Here is a 10,000-nt window from a genome sequence, read left to right on the forward strand (position 1 = left end):
CCGCGTCGTAACGGAGGCCAGTCGATGACGGTCGCGGCTGACTGGGGGAGGCCGGGGGTGTAGCCCTCTGCTCGTGAAGAAAGGACTTCCTGTGTGAAGGCGAAAAAGAGGAAGTGGAGAAACAAGAGGAAGAAGAGAAAAGGAGGAGATGGAGGGGAGGGGTGAATGCGGCCATCGTTCTGCAGCCTCGAACAGTGGTGAGTTCACTGTGAACGTACAGTTCAACAACGCATGGAAAGATAGGAAAGATAGGATTATTCTTAGGGCTTGGGACTGTTTATAGGAATTAGTTTCAATGTAAAATTTGTAAACTTTGACATTTTGACTATTACTTTGTAAAAGTAACAGTAATTGACTGACAAATTGGCTGACACTTCTGCTCTGTGTCTGTGTCTGTGCCATTCAGAGTTCACGGTGTGGTCGACTGAGGAAGTACTGCTGCCTGTCTTCACAGATGAGAGCCAGCAGGCCGTCATGGAGAGAGACGCAGCACCAGCGCGGTCGCAACGGGCCACCCCTCTCCCAGAGCTCCGCTTGGTTCTGCTCGGCAGGAAGGGAGCTGGGAAGAGCTCGGCGGGCAACACCATTCTGGGAGGAGCGGGGGGGTTCGAGAGCGGCAGGCCGACGGAGGAGTGCGTGAGGAGGCGCGCGGACGTCGGGGGCCGGCGCGTCACCGTGGTCGACACCCCCGGGTGGGAATGGTACTACCCGCTGAACGGCACCCCCGACTGGGTCAGCAGAGAGACCTTGCGCAGCGTGACCTTGTGCCATCCCGGCCCCCATGCCGTGCTGCTGGTGGTACGGTCCGGCGCGTCGGTCACAGAGGCCTACACCAACCAGATAGAGGAGCACCTGGAGGCGCTTGGGGCAGGGGTGTGGGACCATACCATGTTGCTGTTCACCAGGGGGGAGCTGGGTCTGGCGTCCATGGAACAGAAGATCCTGATGGGGTTCCAGAGGCTTCTTCAGAAGTGCAAGAACAGGTACGGTGCTGTGCCCAGGGGGGTTGGGGGGAGATTTCGGCTCAATTCAGTCAATTCAAGATGTGATTGAAAAGCCATGAATCAGAGTTGACGAAACAGCGCCATGCCCCCACTCTGCGTTTACAAACATAACATGTGAATTAATTCATGAAAACATGAATTAAACATCAAACATAACCTTTATTATGTTATATCTAATTAAAAGATACACTGTTATCGGTCACTGGCATTGTTGTAGTTACACTACCAACTACTGCAGCTGCAGCATCGCTTTCAAATTCTCATAACATAAAAATATATACATTTCACAATTTAATTGATAAGAATCATCCAAATATAAAACAGTGGAATTGTTATTTCAACTCAAATTCACCCTCATCCACCCTCTTCAGGTATCACATTCTTGACCACAGCCGGGTGGGCGGGGCCCAGGTGGGCGGGGCCCAGGTGAGCGAGCTGATGAGCAAGATGGAGGACATGGTGGAGGGGAACGCGGGCGGACATTTCCGCGCCGACCCGGCGCTCCCGGGCCTGGAGGAGGACGGGGGGAGGAGAGCCAGGGAGAGGAGGAGGAGGCAGAGGCAGATGGAGGCGCAGGCGCAGAGGAGCGTCATCAGGGCCGCACTCACGGGTGAGCGCCCCGGTCGGGCGGCGGGGGGGGCGGAGTTTGCGCTGTGGCTCCAGGAATGTTATGACCCCGTTGGTCTAGGCAACGGGACCTATAACTAGGTGTGTTGGCAGTGGTGAAGGAGGAACACAAAGTGACACTGAAACCAAGGATAAAATAGGAATTTAGGATTTATTCCCATAATGCAACAACACAGGGAGCCAAGGGAACAATGAGCAGTGCCAGCGGAAAGAACTTAGTAAAACTCCTGACTAGTCTACCTATCCCATGACAACTAAACTATCTAACAAGAAGTTCATGGGTGGCACCTGCTCCTAAACCTAAAAAAAAAAGCCTCCGGAATGTTCTTTTACTCAGAACCGCCACCATATCGGCGTACTGTAACGAGGCCTTGCTGAGTCCAGTAGACTGATTGATTGATTGAAACCTTTATTTATATTCAGGTGAGCTCTGAGGTGAGGCCACCTCATTTGCAGAGCTGCTGAGTGTACAACAAAATAGAACAACAAAACAACAAGACAATGTACAGTGCACTTAGTTAAAAACAGTTACAACATGTATCATAAAGAAATGAAATCAGGCATTAACGTTTTGTACTTACGTCGGAGCTGCGTTAAATAAGCTCCTTTTAAAGATGCCCTCCGACGTTGTCTCTCTCTCTCCCTCATCCTTCCTCCCCTGTCCTCTCTCTGTTGTCCTCTCTCCCCTTGTCCCCCCTCCCTGCCTTGTCCCCCAAACCCCACCCCTCACACCCGCCCAGGCGACGGCTCCCAGACCCCGGAGCTGGACTCCGGCCAGGCGTTCTCCAGGGGGTCGCGCCGCCTCCCCGAGCTCCGGCTGCTCCTGCTGGGGGAGAGAGAGACGGGCAAGAGCTCCGCCGGAAACACCATCCTGGGCGGCGGCGCCGGTGGCGGAGGCGGGTATGTCTCTCTAGAGGAAACTGACCTCAACCTTTTCAGGTTTCAGCTTTTGTTCCTAAACCCATTGTTGAAGCCTGTTGAAGCCTCCTGCTCACCGTTCTCTACCTTCACACCGCTGCCGTGGTTTTATCATTATAACAGGGAGACATCTCCGGGGGGGGGGGACACACCCCACACTTCCAGTCTGGCCTAGAGTGACCTCACATTGTTCTATTGTGTCTACAGAAACCTATTCTAGATTTACCGCGCTTTCTAATATCACGTGTCTGAACTCTTGACCATTGTTGATGACGTCAGCCATTTATTATGACGTGTAAAGATGGGTTAGCCAATCAGATCTCTAGAAATGTCATATCCGTGTATTGCTTGAATATAAGACCGCGCAACACCAAACTGTTTCACTTCTGCTGGGTGAACCACTCTTGTGTTTTATCCTGAAGTCCTTTTGCAATCGTATGTTTTCTTCATAAACCTTTTTGAGCGAACCTTAGCAAATCCTTTTTTACTTTTGATAGCTAGATCAAATGTATTTCCATTACAGGTACTTCCGGACCGGCGCGGCGACCGAGGAGTGCGCCCGTCGGCAGGCGGAGGTAGCCCAGCGGCTGGTCACCGTGGTGGACGCCCCGGGCTGGGAGGGGGGTGTGGCCGGGCCCACCCCGGAGAGGGTGAGGCGCGAGATGGCGGCGAGCGTGGGGCTGTGCCCGCCGGGGCCGCACGCCGTCCTGCTCACCCTGAGGGTGGACACGTTGGTCAGCGCCGGGCCGGCGAGGGACCACCTGGAGGTCCTCCTCGGCGAGGGGGTGTGGAGGCACACCGTGCTGCTGTTCACCCACGGGGACCAGCTCCGCGAGGGGGTGGGCATCGAGCAACACATCCGGGGGGGGGGGGCGGGACCTCCAGTGGTTGGTGGAGAAGTGCGGGGGGAGGTACCACGTCATCAGCAACGCGGCCGGAGGAGGAGGAGGAGGGGCAGATGGGCGGTTCGGGAGGAGCGTGGGGCGGTTCGGGAGTGAGCTTGCGATTGGGAGCGGAGGAGGAGGTGGCGGCCGGGGCGGAGGAGGCGGAGTTAAGGGTTTAAGTCGGATCTGGAGCGGGAGTAGGATCGGGGACGACAAAGCGGGTGTCGGCGGAGGAATGGCCGCCTTGGGTCGGATTAGGAGCGACGTGGCGATCGGCGGGGGCGGAGCCGGAGGCGGGGGCGCGGGTAAGGTCTGGCGTGGGGTCGGGGGAGTCGGGGCGGGAGACTCCGCCCAGGTGACGAGGCTCCTGGAGATGGTCGAGAGGATGGCGGCGGCCAACCGTTGCGAGGCCTTCTCGGCGCTGGTCCAGGAGGTCGGCGACCTGAGCCGCCAGAAGAACGACAAGTTCAACCAGCGCCTCACAGACATGGGGGACAAGATGGCGCGCCAGGAGGCCACCCTGAAGACCCTGAGAGAGAGGGAGGCCAAGAGCTTCCGCTTGGCTTTTTTCGACCGGAAGAAGAAAGCCAAGTCGTCAGCCGCCAGGTCGGAGCCCGAGAAAGAGGAGGAAGGAGAGGAGGAGGGCAAGGGGGCGGAGGGAGGGAGGGACGAGGCGGGCGAGCTGGAGGAGAGGGCAAGGCGTCTGGCGGAGGACAAGGAGAGGGAGATCCAGGACCTGAGCGCCGAAAACGACCGGCTCGTCGCCTCCCTCCGCCGGAGGAGCAGGGAGCGGGAGGAGGGGGCGCTCCGGCAGGAGGAGAGGGAGAGGGAGATGGAGGAGGTGAGCGACAGGTGCGAGGAGCAGCAGCGGAGGCTCCTGGAGCTCGAACGAGAGAGGGAGGAGAGGGAGGTGGAGGCGAAAGAGAGGCAGAGCGAGTGGAGAGAGGAAGAGGGCGAGTTGAAAGGCGGGATGGAGCGGGCGGAGAGGGAGAAGGAGGGACTGAGGGAACGCATCGAGGCGCTGGAGGCGAAGATGAGGGAGTCCGAACTGACACATCAGGAGACGCTCTCGCAGCGGGAGAAAGAGGCGGAGAGAGCGACGAACGAGATGAAGAGAGAGATGGAAGGGATGAGAGTACGGCACGAGAGAGAGGCAGAGGGACAGGCGAAGGAGAGACAGGAAGTGATCGGACGGATGAAAGAACGTTACGAGAAACACGCCGAGAACAAAATGCGAGAAGTAGAGATAGAGGCGGAAAGCAGGTGGGATGAAAAAAAGAGAGAGATGGAGAGGAAATTGCAGGAAATGGAGGAGAAGACACAAGCCCTTAAACTGAAGCATGCGCACGAGATGGAAAGCCAGCTGCGCGGAAAAGAGATGGAGTTGGAAAGGACGAAAGAGCGCTATGAGAAAGAAATGGCGGGAAAAGAGCAAGAAAACCAGAAAGAGATAAACGACATGAAACTGCGGCACGAGAAAGAGATGGACGAAGTACTGGAGAAAACCGAACGAAGGATAAAAGAGATGGAGCGACATTATGAAAAAGAGATGGCGGCAGCATCGCGGGACGAAGAGGACAGGACGCAAGCCATGAGACGGCTGCATCAGGAAGAGATGGAACGCAAACGTCAGGAAAAAGACGACGAGATGGGAGGGATGAGCCGGCAGCGCGAGAGAGACGCGGAGCGAGCGCGGCGAGAAAAGGACGAGGAGATAGAGGGGGTGAGAGAGCGCTACGAGAGAGAGGTCGAGAGGGCGCTGCAGGGAAAAGAGAACGAGGTCAAAGACGCGAAACGAAAGCATGAGGAAGAAACGGAGAGAGAGATAGAAGGGGTGAAAGAGCGTTATGAGAGAGAGATGGAGAGAAAGCTACAAGAAAAAGAGAAAGAAATAGAAGGAATGAAAGAACATTACGAGGGAGAGATGGAGAGAAAACTACAAGAAAAAGAGGAGGAGATGGAAGGAATGAAAGAATATCATAAAAGAGAGATGGAGAGAAAACTACAAGAAAAAGAGAGAGATATAGAAGGAATGAAAGAGCGTCACGAAAGAGAGATGGAGAAAAAACTACAAGAAAAAGAAAGAGAAATAGAAGGAATGAAAGAACATTACGAGGGAGAGATGGAGAGAAAACTTCAAGAAAAAGAGAGAGAGATAGAAGGAATGAAAGAATATCACGAAAGAGAGGTGGAGAGAAAACTTCAAGAAAAAGAGAAAGAGATAGAAGGAGTTAAAGAACGTCACGAGGGAGAGATGGAGAGAAAACTACAAGAAAAAGAGAGAAAGATAGAAGGAATGAAAGGGCATCACGAGGAAGAGATGGAGAGAAAGCTACAAGAAAAAGAGAAGGAGATGGAAGGAATGAAAGAATATCACGAAAGAGAGATGGAGAGAAAACTACAAGAGAAAGAAAGAGAGATAGAAGGAATGAAAGAGCGTCACGAGGGAGAGGTGGAGAGAAAACTACAAGAAAAAGAGGAGGAGATAGAGAGTCTCAAGCTGCTGGCCGAGACGAAGGAGACGGAATGGGCGGACGAGGGGAGGCCGAGAGACGAGGGGAGGCAGAGGGACGAGGAGAGGCAGACGGACGAGGGGAGGCAGAGGGACGAGGGGAGGCAGACGGACGAGGGCGAGGAGAGCAAAGTCGTCAGACTGCGGGACGACCTGGAAGAGAGAACGCAGGAGGTGGCGCAGGCGCGGCGTCAGATCGCCGAGAAAGAGCGTCAGATCGCGGAGAAAGAGAGTCAGATCGCGGCGGCGGGCGAGACGTGCGTGGGCCACCTGAGGGAGATCGAGCGCCTGATGACGCTAAAAGACGCCGAGGCGGAGGGCGAGCTGCGCCAGAAGGAGGAGGAGCTCGCCGCCTCGAGGCGCAGGGGGGCGGAGAGCGAGAGGGAGGTCGCCCTCCTGCGCGACACCATCCGGCTGACCAAGGCGGACCTGGAGAACCTCACCTCCAGCGTGGAGAAGGAGACGTCGAGCATGATAGAGGAGTACGAGAGGGGGATGAAAAGAAAAGAGGAAGAGACGCGGACCGCCGTGACGGAGAGAGAGAGCGCCGTCCGCCGGCTGCGGCTGCTGGAGGAGGAGGGCGCCGCCCGCCTCGCCGCCGACGCCACCGAGCGCCGGAGGAGGGCGGACGACCTGGCGGGCGCCAACGCCAAGGTGGCGGAAGAGCTGGAAGCCCTGAGGCGGGCGTGCCGGGAGCACGAGAGCAGCCGGGAGCGGGAGAGGGAGGAGAGGGAGAGCCGGGACGCCGAGATCGCCGAGCTGATCGCCGGCCACGAGGAGGAGGTGCGGGGCAAGGCCGAGGAGGTCCAGGCGCTCCTGGGGGAGCTGGACGCCGAGGTCGCCGCCCTGAAGCGGCGGAACGAAGCCCTGCGCGGGGAGAGGGAGGAGGAGAGAGAGAGGGAGGAGGAGAGAGAGAGGGCGGAGGAGAGAGAGAGAGAGAGGGAGGAGGAGAGAGAGAGGGAGGAGGAGAGAGGACGAGAGCCGGACGAGACGAGGTGGCGTCTCGACCCGGAAGAGGGGGATGAGGACGGAGGGGAAGAGTTCATGGTGAAGGAGAGTGGGATAGAAGAGAGGGAACGAGAGCTGGAGACGGAGAGAGAGGAGCTGACCAGCAGGGGGCGTGAGCTCCGGTCAAAAGAGGAAGAGCTCGTCAGGCGAAAGAGAGCGCTGGAAGGAAGGGAAGGAGAACTGAAGGAGCGGGAAGGAAGTCTAGAAACAAAGGAGAGAGAACGAGAGAAAACAGGCCGGGAAATGGAAAACGGGGAACGCGGCTCGACGAATCGGGAGCGGGAGCCGTGGAACCGGGGGGAGGGGCCGGAGAGTCGACGCGTGTCCCCGGACGGCAAACGGCGAGACGCGGAGAGAAGAGAGGAGGAGGAGGAGGGAAGCCGACGGCGCGAACCGGGCGACAGGGAGCGAGAGACGGAGGAGAGGAGGGGGGAGCTGACGAGATGGGAGGAGGGCCTGGAGAGACGCGAGTCCGAGCTGGAGAGACGCGAGTCCGAGCTGGAGAGACGCAGGTCCGAGCTGGAGAATAGGAGGTGGGAGCCGAGCCGTTCCGAACGGGTTCGGTTCAACGGCGGAACGCGCGACGGCGCGGGCGACTCACCGCCAGGATGTGATGTCACTCGCGGCTCCGCGGAGCGCGGTCGCGTGACGGACCGGCGCGTAGCGGCGCTGGAGGAGAGAGGGGGGCGAGGGACATCGGAGAGAGAGGGAAGCGCTGCAGATGGGCAAGATCAGAGGATGGGAACAGCATCGGCGGCGGTTCTAGACCGCAGCTGCGGGTTTGAGAGAATAGAGGAGGGGGAGGAGGGAGGAGAGGAGGGAGGAGAGGAGGGAGGAATGGAGGATGGACAGGGTCTAGAGGGAGAGGTAAAAAAGAGAGGGATGATGGCACAGGGTGAGTTATGGAGGGGGGGCGAGAGAGACGGAAGGAGAGTGAACGAAGAGGAAGAGGTGGAGAAAAGTGAAGAAAAGAAAGAAGCAAGACTTATCAGAGACTTGTCTCCAAGGCAACGCTGCGGGGCGCCTGGCGATGACTATTCCCCGGGGTCAGAGTTGAGGCTGGTGCTGTTAGGGGAGTCCTGGTCCTCTCGTCACCCAACAGGGTGCACCGTCCTGGGGAGAGAGGTGTCACACCCAGCGGGGTCCGCCTCCAGGCCATGGAGGGGTCAGGTAGCCGGCCGGCGGGTCAGCGTGGTAGAACCCCAGGGACTGAGGTGGCGCAACGGACCGGACCCAACCGACACGGAACAGCGCCGGAACGTTCTAGACAGTTTGTCGCTGTCCCGTCCTGGACCTCACGCTCTCCTCCTGGTCATACCCACCTACCTCAGCTTCACGCGCAAGTACAGGAGCGCCGTGGAACTCCATGTGAGTTTGCTGGGGGAAGATATTTGGCGACGCACCATGGTGGTGTTCACCTGGGGGGAGGCTTTAGGGGAGAGCGCGGAGCAGCGCGTTCTGAGGAGCGGGGATTTGATGTGGCTCGTGGGGAAATGTGACGGCAGGTATCATGTCCTGAGCAGCAAGAGCAACGTCTCGCAAACAGAAGAACTGCTGGGAAAGATAGAGAAGATGGTGTCAGTCAGAGTAAACTGCTGAGTGAGGATAGCCGGGTGGGATGACTTGTCATGTTAAGTATAACTCAATTATGTGTGCAAGTGTAATGCCATTTGGACTGAATCTGTGAATTTACTATGAATAAACTCAAGTGAACTTAATTGAATCAATCTGTTTTTTGTCAGTCACCTTCATATAGAGTGTAAAAATTAAACAATCCCTGAATGCGGAGCCAAACAGAATTGCTAATGGGACCGTGTAGCCTATGACCGCTATTAGGTCACTGGGGTGAAAGTGTCTCTAAATCAGTTCATAGTTTCGCCACCAGGTGGAGTCTTAGTATCACTTTCTGAACCACATTCCATATGATTGTGGATGTGGAGGAGGATAAAACTGTGTAGGCCCCATGTTTTAAATTGGATTGTAGCCCAACGTGGGTATGGCATTCGAACACGTTTTCACAGATAGCCTAGCCCCCACCAAGACACACCATTTAATAGAAACCATTACTGCCACATCACTTTGGCTTAAAATGTAGGCCTATGTCTAGAAGATGAGACCAACATGTGGAGAGGCGGGAAAGCAGAGGAACAAACTGTTTCGCAATTATAGCCCGGGAAGCCATTTCACTGAAGAAAACTTGGCTTTGACAGGAAAATTATGATTCTCTATCAGTAAGGTTTAGAGCTGTCAAAATTGTAAGCTTTTATATGAAAGGGACGAAAGAAATAGGATAACAAACTACCTCTTTGCCCACAGACCCTCGAAAACACTCACGTGCAATCAGTAATAATTGTTGAGTGCCGCCAACCGTCGTCTTTACAGCTTCGCTTTTTATCCCAACGCCCGCGGTGCCGTAGGCCGGGACGCAAGCTGTCAATTAGAGGGAGACGCGAAATGGTCCCTGAAGAAAGAAGTTTATTTTTTATTTTTTTAACCTTCTTTAATCAACACCACGGAGTGCAAGTGTTTCTTTTTATGAACGATATTTTGTTGACCATTAAAATGAATGGCTCCTCTAATTGCAAAGGGTGAATAATGGCAGCCTAGTCTCTCCATTAGGAATTTTCCTCAGAGTCATTGCGACTGAAAGCCTAGAGATGACAGAATATGTAATAGGCAAGCCCACTAAACCGCATGCAGCCTAAAATGTTTCTATAGCCTACCGCCTTTATAAAGAGACAGGCATTGCCCTGCCACTCCTTTAGGCCTACCTAGTCCGGCCTTCATGCATATTCCACCGGTCATCTGTGAACCTGTACAAACCATATCAGTGGTGTCACTTAAAAATTGGAAAGGAAAAAACAACTTTAGGTGGTAGGCTGCTTTCTTGTCGGTTCCAGTCTGTGTTCTTTATTTATTTTTTATTTTATATTGGACCACAGTGAGTCAGTCATTAGGGGTCTAGGCCTGCTCTTTCAGGGTTTTATTAGCCTTAATTTACATAGACTAGATCAAAATGAACACCTCCACATGCGCTCGCACACACA

The sequence above is a fragment of the Borostomias antarcticus genome (genome assembly GCF_949987555.1).
Source record: "Borostomias antarcticus genome assembly, chromosome: 17".
In the NCBI taxonomy this organism is placed as follows: Eukaryota; Metazoa; Chordata; class Actinopteri; order Stomiiformes; family Stomiidae; genus Borostomias; species Borostomias antarcticus.